The following is an 11,034-nucleotide window of genomic DNA, read 5'->3' as shown; positions in this document are numbered from 1 at the left end:
CACACCATTGTCCTGGGTCCCTCCTGCCTCCTGTGTGTGGTTGTGAGCACCCTGTAGCAACAGTTAATAAAGATCAGGCTTCCTGGCTGCTTTGCTTCTCAATATTCTCTGGTTGGCCTCTGTTATTTTCTCCTACCTATAGGGAATCCACTTAAGGACTCTATACGGGCTCATGGATACCCATAAGGGAAAAGGAGCAGTACTTTTCTTATAACAGTCACATTCTAAACTGAGCCCACAATCTGAGGCAGGGGGCTTTCCCCAGCTTTCCCCACTGCACCCCAAGCCCCCCTCTTTATGCCCTGCCCCCACCCTTGCCGTTTTCGATGTCTTCCTGGATGCTTTTTTGGGAGGGGGGGGTTGCAAGTGGGCAGAAGAAGGGGAGGGTTAGGGAAGGAGGAGGAGGCTGGCCCCGCTCAGGGAACAATGAACCGGCCCACACAGGGGAGCCAGGAGGATACGGGCAAGGAGGGGGTGATGAAGATGGGAGCTGGCAGCCGTGCTGAAGGAGGAGGCTAATGAGGGCCTGGAACATCTGTTGGGCCTGGCAGGCACCTGCCAAGATTCCTGCACAACACGCACCCCCCCCCGCCACCTGCCACCTGGACACCTCTCCCTTGCCCACTGGGCAGCTGCCCCCGTGGTCACTTGCCGATTGCCAGGCACTGGGGACGAGGGGCAAGGCTGGCTTCTAAGTCCACGGGGCTCGGCCTGGCTTCTTGGGCAGCAGGATCCTTCCTGTGGGATCCTAAGCTGCAAGTCCCCCAAAGCCCCACAGTCTGGGGGGAAAGGGTGGCCTGCTATAGGGAAGAAGAGGCTCAGTGGGAGAGTCTTTGTTTGCTTATTGCATTCGTTGCAGCTTTTCCTTTTTTTTGTCCAAGGAGCTTGAGGTGGCAGATGTGGTCCTCTGCCTCCTCATTCAATCTCCACAATGACCCTGTGAGGTAGCTAAGAGGCAGTGACTGCTCCAAGGTTCACGGCTGGGGGTGGGGGATTTGAACCCTGGTCTCCCAGGCAGGGCCGACTTAAGCATGCCTGGCGCCCTGGCGCGACGAATCCCTCCGGCGCCCCCGCACCCCGTTTCCCGGCGCAGCGGGCGGGCAGGCGGGCGCAGCGCGGCTGCCGCCTGGAGGGCCCGCCCCCTGCACCATCCAGCCTGGCCGCCCCCTGTTGCAACGCCCCTGCGCGTGGCGGAGGCGCCCCCAGGCCCGCGCGCCTCCAGAGAGTGGCCTGAACAGCTGAGAGGCGTGCCTAGGGCTGCATCTGGTGCGCCTGGGGCGGCCTCCGCCGCACCTCTCAGTGGGCGTAGCGGCACCCCTGGTGGCCTGGCGCCTTGGTGCCCCGCGCCACCGGGGGCCTAGAGACGGCCCTGCTCCCAGGTCCCAGCCCAACACTCTAACCAGGACACCACACTGGCTTTCTGCTCTGCAACACAAATGTTCCTAGTGTTGGGATGTGGCTAGATGCTAGAAGAGGATATATTTATTAGATATTATCCTTCCTTCCTTACCTCTGTAGTTCAGCAGAGTGCAATCCCTTTGCAGCTTAGAGGGGAAGCTTTGCTAGACTAGTCTTAGTCTTTTAGCTCAAGCAATCCGGGGTGCTTTAAGGCAGACTGGATTCTCCTAGACTAGTCTCCTCCTTTCCTCCCCCTTAAAACAAGAACCTCACAAACAGTCTTGCAAAAAGGAAAATGTAACATTTACTCGGAATACTTGTCGAAGAGTAACCAATAAAGCAGCTTTGTTCAGGCTTAACGTGGCAATTCGGTTACAAAGCCATGCTTAAGTCTAGCTTAAGATGCTTGGAGCTCAGGCTTTGCAGATGTTCTCCCATGGCTGCCAGAGACGAAAGGGATGGAAAGAGAGCAACAGGGTGTGCCCAGGCAGGTAGGAGAAGAGATAGCTATGTCCGGGCACAGAGGGAGGGCTTGGAACACAAGAACATCAGAAGATCCTGGATCAGGCCAGTGGCCCATCTCGTCCAACCAGATGCCTCTGTGAAACCTCCAAGCGGAATTTGAACACAGCACTCTCCCTCCTGTCTTTTCCAGCAACTGGTCATCAGAAGCATTGTCGCCTCTGACCGAGAGGCAGAGCCTAATCCTGTTGGTGGCCATCCCTGTCTCTTGAGGGAGGGAGTTCCATAGTTTGACTCTGCACTGTGTGACTAAGTCCTTCCTTCTTTCTGCCCTGGATCTTTCAACCTGGCTTTTCAGGTGCTCTCGACACCCTCCACCCCAGCTGACACACGACGCAGCTCAGGGCCAAAGCAGCCCTCATTAGCAAGGAAACAGCTGGGCTGGTGTCTGAGCCCAGAGGAGCCAACCTGTAGGCTGGGGGGTGAAGCTGGTTGCTGCACAGACTCACAGAGGCCCTGTGGGGCTGGAGCTGCGCTTTGCGTGATCTAGTCACGGGCTGCGCTGGGGGCTCCTGCCTCTCTCCAGTGGCTCAGCAGTAGACCCTCCTGTCTACCAGGATCCTGCTTCCCTTTGCACAGGTGGGAATCGTTGCCAGAGTTGGTTTCTTTTGCAGGAAGAGCCCCCCAAAGTCTTCATGGACATTGCTACAAAAGTGAGGTGGTAGGGGAGGGTTTTGCTTTGTTTTTGCAAATGCTTTCACCTGATGGTGTCCCCACTTCTGCTACAGAGAGACAGAGGACCCCCCTTGTTTGTGTGGCGTGGAGGCATTGCATTTTAGGGCTTGGCAAAAGGGAACGTCGACTCACAACAGGACTCCGTTCTGAAGGGACCACCACAAATCAAGGCTGAGGCCCATTCCCTCCACCAGGTTGTCTGGAAGGTTAGAAACCAAGCACAAAAAGATTCAGAAAGCCAAAGAGCTTAAAAGTGGGGCTGCCGCCACTGACGGTGTTTATACCTCTCCCACTCTCACCCCCAACAGATAGATTTGGGAGTATTGTTAAATATATCTATCTATCTGCAACCCCTATATGACAGTGTAGTGACAGAGGGTGGCCTCTCCCAAATTCTGTCCATGGGATCTCACCCAGCGTTTCCCTAAGTTTTCTGAAGTCGGCTTTCTTAAAGTCTAGGATTTGAGTCTTAGTATGCTTGGTCGTTCCTTTCTGAGTAGACAGTGGAAAGCTCCATTTACAGTGAAGGAATCAACACTCACCGTGTTTCCTAAGAAATGGCTGGCTGCTGAAACATTACAATGAAAGGATTTGAAGTGGATCAAATTATAGGAAGGACTTTGCATTCCAGCTTCACAGCTTCCTTCATTTGCTGCGGGTATATTATTTTCAGCAGAAACGGGACTCAATTTTTGCACCTCCAGAGGACAGGATCACACTTCAAAATGGCCTTAACAGGATGGGTGACACCTGGCTTGAGAGCAGTACATGTGAAAAGGATCTAGGAGTCTTGGTAGACCACAAACTTGACATGAGTCAGCAGTGTGATGCAGCAGCTAAAAAAGCCAATGCAATTCTGGGCTGCATCAATAGGAGTATAGCATCTAGATCAAGGGAAGTAATAGTACCACTGTATTCTGCTCTGGTCAGACCTCACCTGGAGTACTGTGTCCAGTTCTGGGCACCACAGTTCAAGAAGGATACAGACAAGCTGGAACGTGTCCAGAAGAGGGCAACCAAAATGGTCAAAGGCCTGGAAATGATGCCTTATGAGGAACGGCTTAGGGAACTGGGTATGTTTAGCCTGGAGAAGAGAAGGTTAAGGGGTGATATGATAGCCATGTTCAAATATATCAAAGGATGTCATATGGAGGAGGGAGAAAGGTTGTTTTCTGCTGCTCCAGAGAAGCGGACACGGAGCAATGGATTCAAACTACAAGAAAGAAGATTCCACCTAAACATTAGGAAGAACTTCCTGACAGTAAGAGCTGTTCGGCAGTGGAATTTGCTACCAAGGAGTGTGGTGGAGTCTCCTTCTTTGGAGGTCTTTAAGCAGAGGCTTGACAGCCATATGTCAGGAATGCTTTGATGGTGTTTCCTGCTTGGCAGGGGGTTGGACTGGATGGCCCTTGTGGTCTCTTCCAACTCTTCTATGATTCTATGAAGGAAGCCCCACGGCATTCAACTGGGTCAAGACTAGGCAGCCTTACATTGCAATCCTAAGTCCCATTGAGCTCAATAGGATTTACTCTCTGGCATGTTCCTGATCTTTCTCACAGTTTCTGTTGCTGTTATAGCTAACCTTTTCCCTTGACAGAGACTTAAGGCAGCTTACAGCTAAAACCTCATTCCATTCCATTTATCTGTTGAAGCTGTTGTACACAATCCCTTCCCTCACACATTTTTTCTTTACAACAACCCTACGAGGTAGGGGAGGCTGAGAGGTTGTCATTGGCTGAATCTGACTGATTTAGATGTGCACATGACATGGGGGGGGCAAGATCAAATGCAGGAGAAGGTTCTTGGTGTAGAATAAAGGTAAAGGTAAAGGTACCCCTGCAGGGCTGTCTCAAGCCGGTCGGGCGCCATGGCGTCATGGCGCGGAGATCGCTCCGGTGCCCCCGCCCTAGTGGGCGGGTGCAGCGTGCAGCACGGCTTCCAAGCAGCTTTGCCACGCAGCGTCTTCCTGCCGGCCCCGCGCCACCAAGAGTACCCCTAGAGCCAGGCCTGGACCCCTGACCATTAGGTCCAGTCGTGACCGACTCTGTGGTTGTGGCGCTCATCTTGCTTTTTTGGCCGAAGGAGCCGGCGTACAGCTTCCACGTCATGTGGCCAGCTTCTGACGAACCAGAGCAGCGCACGGAAACACCGTTTACCTTCCCGCTGGAGCGGTACCTATTTATCTACTTGCACTTTGACGTGCTCTTGAATTGCTAGGTTGGCAGGAGCTGGGACTGAGCAACAGGAGCTCACCCTGTCGCGGGGATTTGAACCGCCGACCTTCTGATCTGCAAGCCCCAGGCTTGTGGTTTAACCCACAGCACTGGAGAAATTTTGGAGGGGATGCATTGGCCCTCCCTGTGTTTTCATGGTTCACCATTTCCTTCTCCCCTATGGCTCTTCCCTCTCTCTATTGCCTTTTCCACCATCAAAAAATTGACTGTAAGTTCCTTGAGGCAGGGACCTACTTTTTCTTCCTCCTTTTGTTCTGTAAGGTGCTAGGTATTGCAACAGCAATAATAGCAGCAATCGCAGACCTGTCTATCCAAGGACATGAATGAAGGCCCCCCCCCGCCTTGTTGCCCCCCATTCCCACCCTTTCCCCAACCCCAGACCCCTCCCCTTTCCTCTGTGCCTCCTTCCTGAGTCAGGCAGGGGCCTCTGCTATCACGCAGACTCAGCCAGGGGGCCAGAAGCCCCTTCCTTCCCCCTTCTCCTTGCCCAGGAATCTCCCATCAAAGCCCCTTCCCAGCTAATTCCCTCTGCCCCCCCCCCAGCCCCACTAATCAGGCTTAGGCAGGGCATACGCAGCCTTATCTGGGGCAGGCAGGCCAGAGAGAGCCAGCCGGGCCAGGCTGATACCAGAAAGGCAATCAGGAGGCGAGGAGTGGAGCCAAGGCCATGCGGGTCTGCCCCCCTCCCAGCCCCCCAGCCCTTGCTTTGCATGCTCTCCCCAAGGACTCCCTACTCGAGATCAGCAAACACAAGATTCATTAGGCCTTTATCCACTCCTCTGTACTCAGCAGCTGAAAGGGGGAGGGAGGTGTTAGGAGGGTGGGCTTCCCCCGCCCTGTCAATGAAGGCTGGTGGGGAGTGGGGGTCTGCCTGAGTCATTCCGACACCCCCTTCCCCACACACACAAGTGCGGAGGCTGCGCTCCTTCCACGCTCTTGCATCCTGCCTCCAGCATCCTATGCAGGGAGCGTGCATGGGGTGTGTGTGTGGGGGTGTTAGTTGTGGGTCACATGGGGAGCTGATGCTCCTGCCCCCCTCTTGCCCCTGCCCCCAGCTCTGACAATGGTCTCCTCCGCGGGCCTCTTGTGGGCTAATGGCGAGGGCCTTTTCACGCCGGGAGGGAGCAGGTGGGGGAACCGGCTTTTCAGAGCGAAGAAGGAGGGGTTCCGTGGGCCATGGGGGGGGGGGTCAGGCGGGAGGGGGGCAGGCTTTGCTGAAGCATCCTCGACACTGCTTTGTTCTCCAGTCTCCTGCCGGCCAGGATTTGGCAGGCATGCTCCACTGGCCTAAAGGAACTGTTGAGTTGCCCTCTTCCTTCGACCAGGGAGGGAGTGCGGGGCTCAGGCTGTCCCACTGCAGCAAGTAGGAACTGAGCCTGGAGAGCTTGCAGCTGTGCAAACCCGTAGGATGTGCGGCAGAACTCGGATCTCAGCCTTGAATGCCACGCTAATTAATCTGGACTAACTACTGCCCTGTTGTGCCAGATGTAAAACACGGGGCTTATTTTCCAGCCTCCTTGCAAATGCTTTATTCTTAACCCCTTTGGGACAGCCTACAGTCCAGCCAAGCAGTAGCAGGGGACTAGAAACTTGATAGCTTCTCCAGATTCATTTCCATGGGGTTTCCGAGGGCAAGAGCTCTTTGGCTGTAGAAGAGACAGGCTGGGAAGATGGTGGGATCTCCTTTGTGTGGGAATGTTCAGGGATGCAGGAGAGGATATATTGTTTTATTGTATCCTATTCCAACTTGTGTTAACAAGTTCCACAATTTAGCAGAGCAACATTCCCCTTTTAAAGTCACACAGCGGATGCGTTCAACAGGTTCGCTAAAACCTCTATAATAATATTGTCCTGGTATTTCCCCCTTTAGGTAAAGGGACCCCTGACCATTAGGTCCAGTCGTGACCGACTCTGGGGTTGCGCGCTCATCTCGCATTATTGGCCGAGGGAGCTGGCATATAGCTTCCAGGTCATGTGGCCAGCATGACAAAGCTGCTTCTGGCAAACCAGAGCAGCACATGGAAACACCGTTTACCTTCCCGTCGGAGCGGTCCCTATTTATCTACTTGCATTTTGATGTGCTTTCGAACTGCTAGGTTGGCAGGAGCTGGGACCAAGCAACGGGAGCTCACCCCGTCACAGGGATTCGAACCGCCGACCTTCTGATCAGCAAGCCCTAGGCTCAGTGGTTTAACCCACAGCGCAACCTGGGTCCCTTATTTCCCCCTTTATTCCCTCCTAAAAGATAAGACACGACACAGTCTTCTATAAAAGTATAAAAAGGATTTACTCACACATTCTGTTCACAATTGCACCCCAGAAGGCAGACTTAGCTTGGAAAGGTAATATACCTGGAAACTATCCCATAAGGAGACAGCTCCTTTGTCCTCTCTTGGCTGGAATCCAAGAGGGCATCTTAGGCTAAGTAGATATTGCTTCTTCGACGAATGTGGTCAGAGAGAGAGAGATGGCGGTCAGTCCTATGCTTTTGTTACCTGCACAGGTGAGGCCACGCCCACCTCTAGTCACATGCAGAGGAAGTCTGTCCCAGCTTAGGAGAAACAGGAAGTTCTGACTGGCTGGTCCAGACATCCCCTTCTACCTATGTCCACTCTAGGGATGTTGTACTTGACTGCTCTTGTGTTTCACATCCCACAGAGATGCCCCATTGGGGCTCCTTCCAACTCTGCAATTCTGTGATAGGGTCTGTGGTGAGACAAGGCTTTGCCTGCCTCTGTAAGTATGGGAAGGGCAACGATCGCTTGTGGCAGGGGGGGAAGTGGCTGTGGTGTTGCTGGGGAGGCACAGCGTCTTGGAAGAGAAGGCTGGCACCGAGGTGGGCACGAGAGTGAGCCACTTCTGCAGCAGGCTGATACCTTTCACATCTGCCAATCAAGCAGTGACATGAGGCCAGAGAAGTGTCCCACCCGAGTGTGCCACTTTTGCACGCTGGCACGATGCTTCTGCTTCTCACATGACTCAGGCATGGCTGTGGAACATCAGAGCCGTCCAGGCCAGCATCCTGTTCTCACAGTGGCCAACCAGATGCCCCTTGTGGGAAACCCATAAGCAGGATTCAAGCACCTGAAATCAAGTCAGAAGTGAGACCAAGGGCATTTCTCTCTCTCTTCTGAACACAACCACCAGTCTGGGTAGGCCAGTCTTGCCTTGAGGGTCCTTGTCTCTACAGGCAGGAATTATTTCCATGAGTCCAAGGCAAATACTTAGGAGGGGATCAAGAGAGGGCACCCAGCTTACCTGTCTGTCCCTGGAGACCATAGAGGCTTCCTTCTCACAGAATCACAGAATTGTAGAGTTGGAAGGTACCCTAAGAGTCATCTAGTCCACCCCCCTGCAATGCAAGATTCTCAGCTAGATCATACACGGCAGATAGCCATCTGTCTTAGAAACCTCTAAGGAAGGACAGCCCATCACATCATGAGGGAGTCTGTTCCACTGATGAGCAGCTGTTACTGTCAGAAAGTTCTTCCTAGTGTATAGTTGGAATCCTTTCTTGTAACCTGAAGAAAGATCAATGAAACCTTGGGAGGAAGTGATCGTGTCCTCTTGGTTTTCATTATACAAGAGAAAGCTGAGTGCAGTCAGGCTAGTAATCACCAATGGCCCTCTGCCCCGTGATTTTGTCTTATTCTCCTTTTAAACCGTGCCATAGGGAAGGGCCATGACTCTCCAGCCGTCTTGTTCAGGACAGGAGACATGGAAACCCCAGAGGAACTGAATGCTAAACCACCTCCACCACATGTGGAGCCTTGAAAGTGTGGGAATGTTCAGGAGAGGATATATTGTTTAATTACATCCTTCCCAACTTGTGTTAACAAGTTCTATAATTTAGCAGAGTAACATTCCCCCTTTTAAAAATTGCACAGCGGATAACGTCTTTGCCAGGCTTGCATAAACCTCTAAAATTAGTTTCCTGGTAATTCCCCTTTATTCCCTCCTAAAAGAATGGACACGACACTGTCTGGTATAAAAGTATATAAAATAGTTTACTCACATTCTGTTCACAGAAGGATCCCAGAAGGCAGACTTCATAGCTGCCAAGTTATCCCTTTTTTTAAGGGAAATTCCCTTATGCTGAATAGGCTTCCTCGCGAGAAAAGAGAAAAATTGGCAGCTATGGCAGACTTAGATTACAAAATATATACACGTGGAATCTATCCCATAAGGAGATAGTTCCTTTGTCCTCTCTTGGTTGGAAGCCAAGAGAGCATCTCAGGCTGCTATGGAGATGTTGCTTCTTTGATAAATGGAGTCAGAGAGAGAGAGAGAGATGGCTGCCTCCCCTGTGCTATTTTGTTACCTGAACAGGTGTGGTCACGCCCACCTCTGGTCACATGAAGAGGAAGTTTGTCTCAGCCCAGGAGGAAACAGGAAGTTCTGACTGGCTGGTCCTGACACCTCCTTTTTCTGTCCACTCTAGGAATGTTGTATTTGACTGCTCTGTGTTTCACATCCCACAGAAAGCAGCCTTCCTTGGCCTGGTCTCCCTCCAGATGTTTTGGACTGCAACCACTCACATCAGCACCAGCATTACACGGCCATGTTAGAATTGTAGGATCATAGAATTGTAGAGTTGGAAGGTGACATCTAGTCCACCCCCTGCAATGCAGGAATCTCAGCTGTCTAGGGCTGCGCTGGGGATTTATAATTCAAAGCACCAGGAGGGCACCAAGTTGGGGATGGCTGCAAGCCTCTTAGAAGGCATGTTCCACCACCAACCAACTGATTGACACCAGAGGTCTGCCTTCAGAGGAAGTTTCTGTGACCGCCCATCAGCTGATCAGAAGCTACAGGGAGCTCCTTTGAACTCTGGCAGGTGTCAATCACCTGATGTCATTATTACCTCCGGGGATGGAAAAGTGCGTGGCCCATGGCCCATGGAGGGTGCAGGGCTAAAGGATCTGGCATACTGACTTCAAAGGAATTCATTCTCTGCCCCCTGATCTGAGGCAAGACAACCTACGGGGCCAGCCCTATCATTGGGCAGAGCAAAGCTGTTGCTTCAGGCGGCAGAGTGGTTTGAGCTGGTTACTTATTACACAGTGGGATTTTCTGCCCCAGATTCCAAACTAACTTGGCCAGCCTCATTGTGAACCCTACGCCTTGTTGGGTGGATTTAGATGAGTAGGAGAGGCTATTTTCTTTATTAATTATGCTTCCTCTTTTATGTAAATACTGTACCTATTTCAGCAGGGCAAATTCACCACCAGTGTGCAGCTTATCTCTAGAAGTTTTTAGGACAGGTTTGCATAAAGTTCTAGAACGATGATGATATCCAAGGATGAACTATTAGGATATCTCAGAACCTTGATGGAAGAAGGCCTCCCTTGGAGCTGCACGGGGTCCTCCTGTGTCCCTGGTGGTCTCCTCCCTTCTCCCTCTCCCTCTCCCTGCATTGCTCAGGTGTCTTTCCTTCTTCTCAGCAGCAATGCTTTGCATCCAGGCGGGGACCCCTTATTTCCACCCGCCTGCCGCCGGCTACCTGTTTGGGAGCCTGGCAGCCCCCCGGGGCTGGTAGCTGTGAGGGCAGGCTGTCTGTGTTGCACGGGCAATTACGGTTGGGGGATAGGAAGGGCTCAGTATCGCAGCTGACAGCGGCCAAGGGCCCCCCGGGGAAATGAGGGCGATGGGTCCGCGAGGGCCCTCGGCTAATTAAAGGTGGGGAGGCGCATGTGGGAAGAGGGCTGGCTGGCGCTGGGGCCTGATAGCGAGTCAACACACACATCTGCTCCACGCCAGCTCAGGGCAGGGCGATAAATCACAGCAGTGTCGCCCCCCCTCCACTCCCCTGAACCCAGCCAGGCCTGGAGCAGCCCCCTCTCCCCACCCGCCCATCTTTGCCTGCCAAAGGGGCACATGTGTTTGGAGATCCTTTGCCATTAAGGGAGAGGGAATTGGCAGGGGAGACGGGTTTAGAGAACATTAACCAAGCTGCCACATGTGCTTTTCAGTTGATTATCCTCCAATTAGTCCTGCAGGCGGGGCTGCCCGCTGCCCGCTCCACAGTCATGCAACACTGGAGGAACCCGGCCGGCCACCCAAGCCCCACCCCCACCCCCCTTGTGCAAGGTGCAGGGACGGCTTGCATGTGGGGAGACCTCACCGGACTCCCATGAAACTTCCTCCTCCTCCTCTTGGCTGCACGTCACCCAAATTGGAAGGGAAATGGTTCGCCTCCAAGGAG

This window comes from Zootoca vivipara, chromosome 8, assembly GCF_965207765.1.
Source record: "Zootoca vivipara chromosome 8, rZooViv2.hap1.1, whole genome shotgun sequence".
Classification (NCBI taxonomy): Eukaryota; Metazoa; Chordata; class Lepidosauria; order Squamata; family Lacertidae; genus Zootoca; species Zootoca vivipara.
This window is presented reverse-complemented; position numbering follows the sequence as displayed.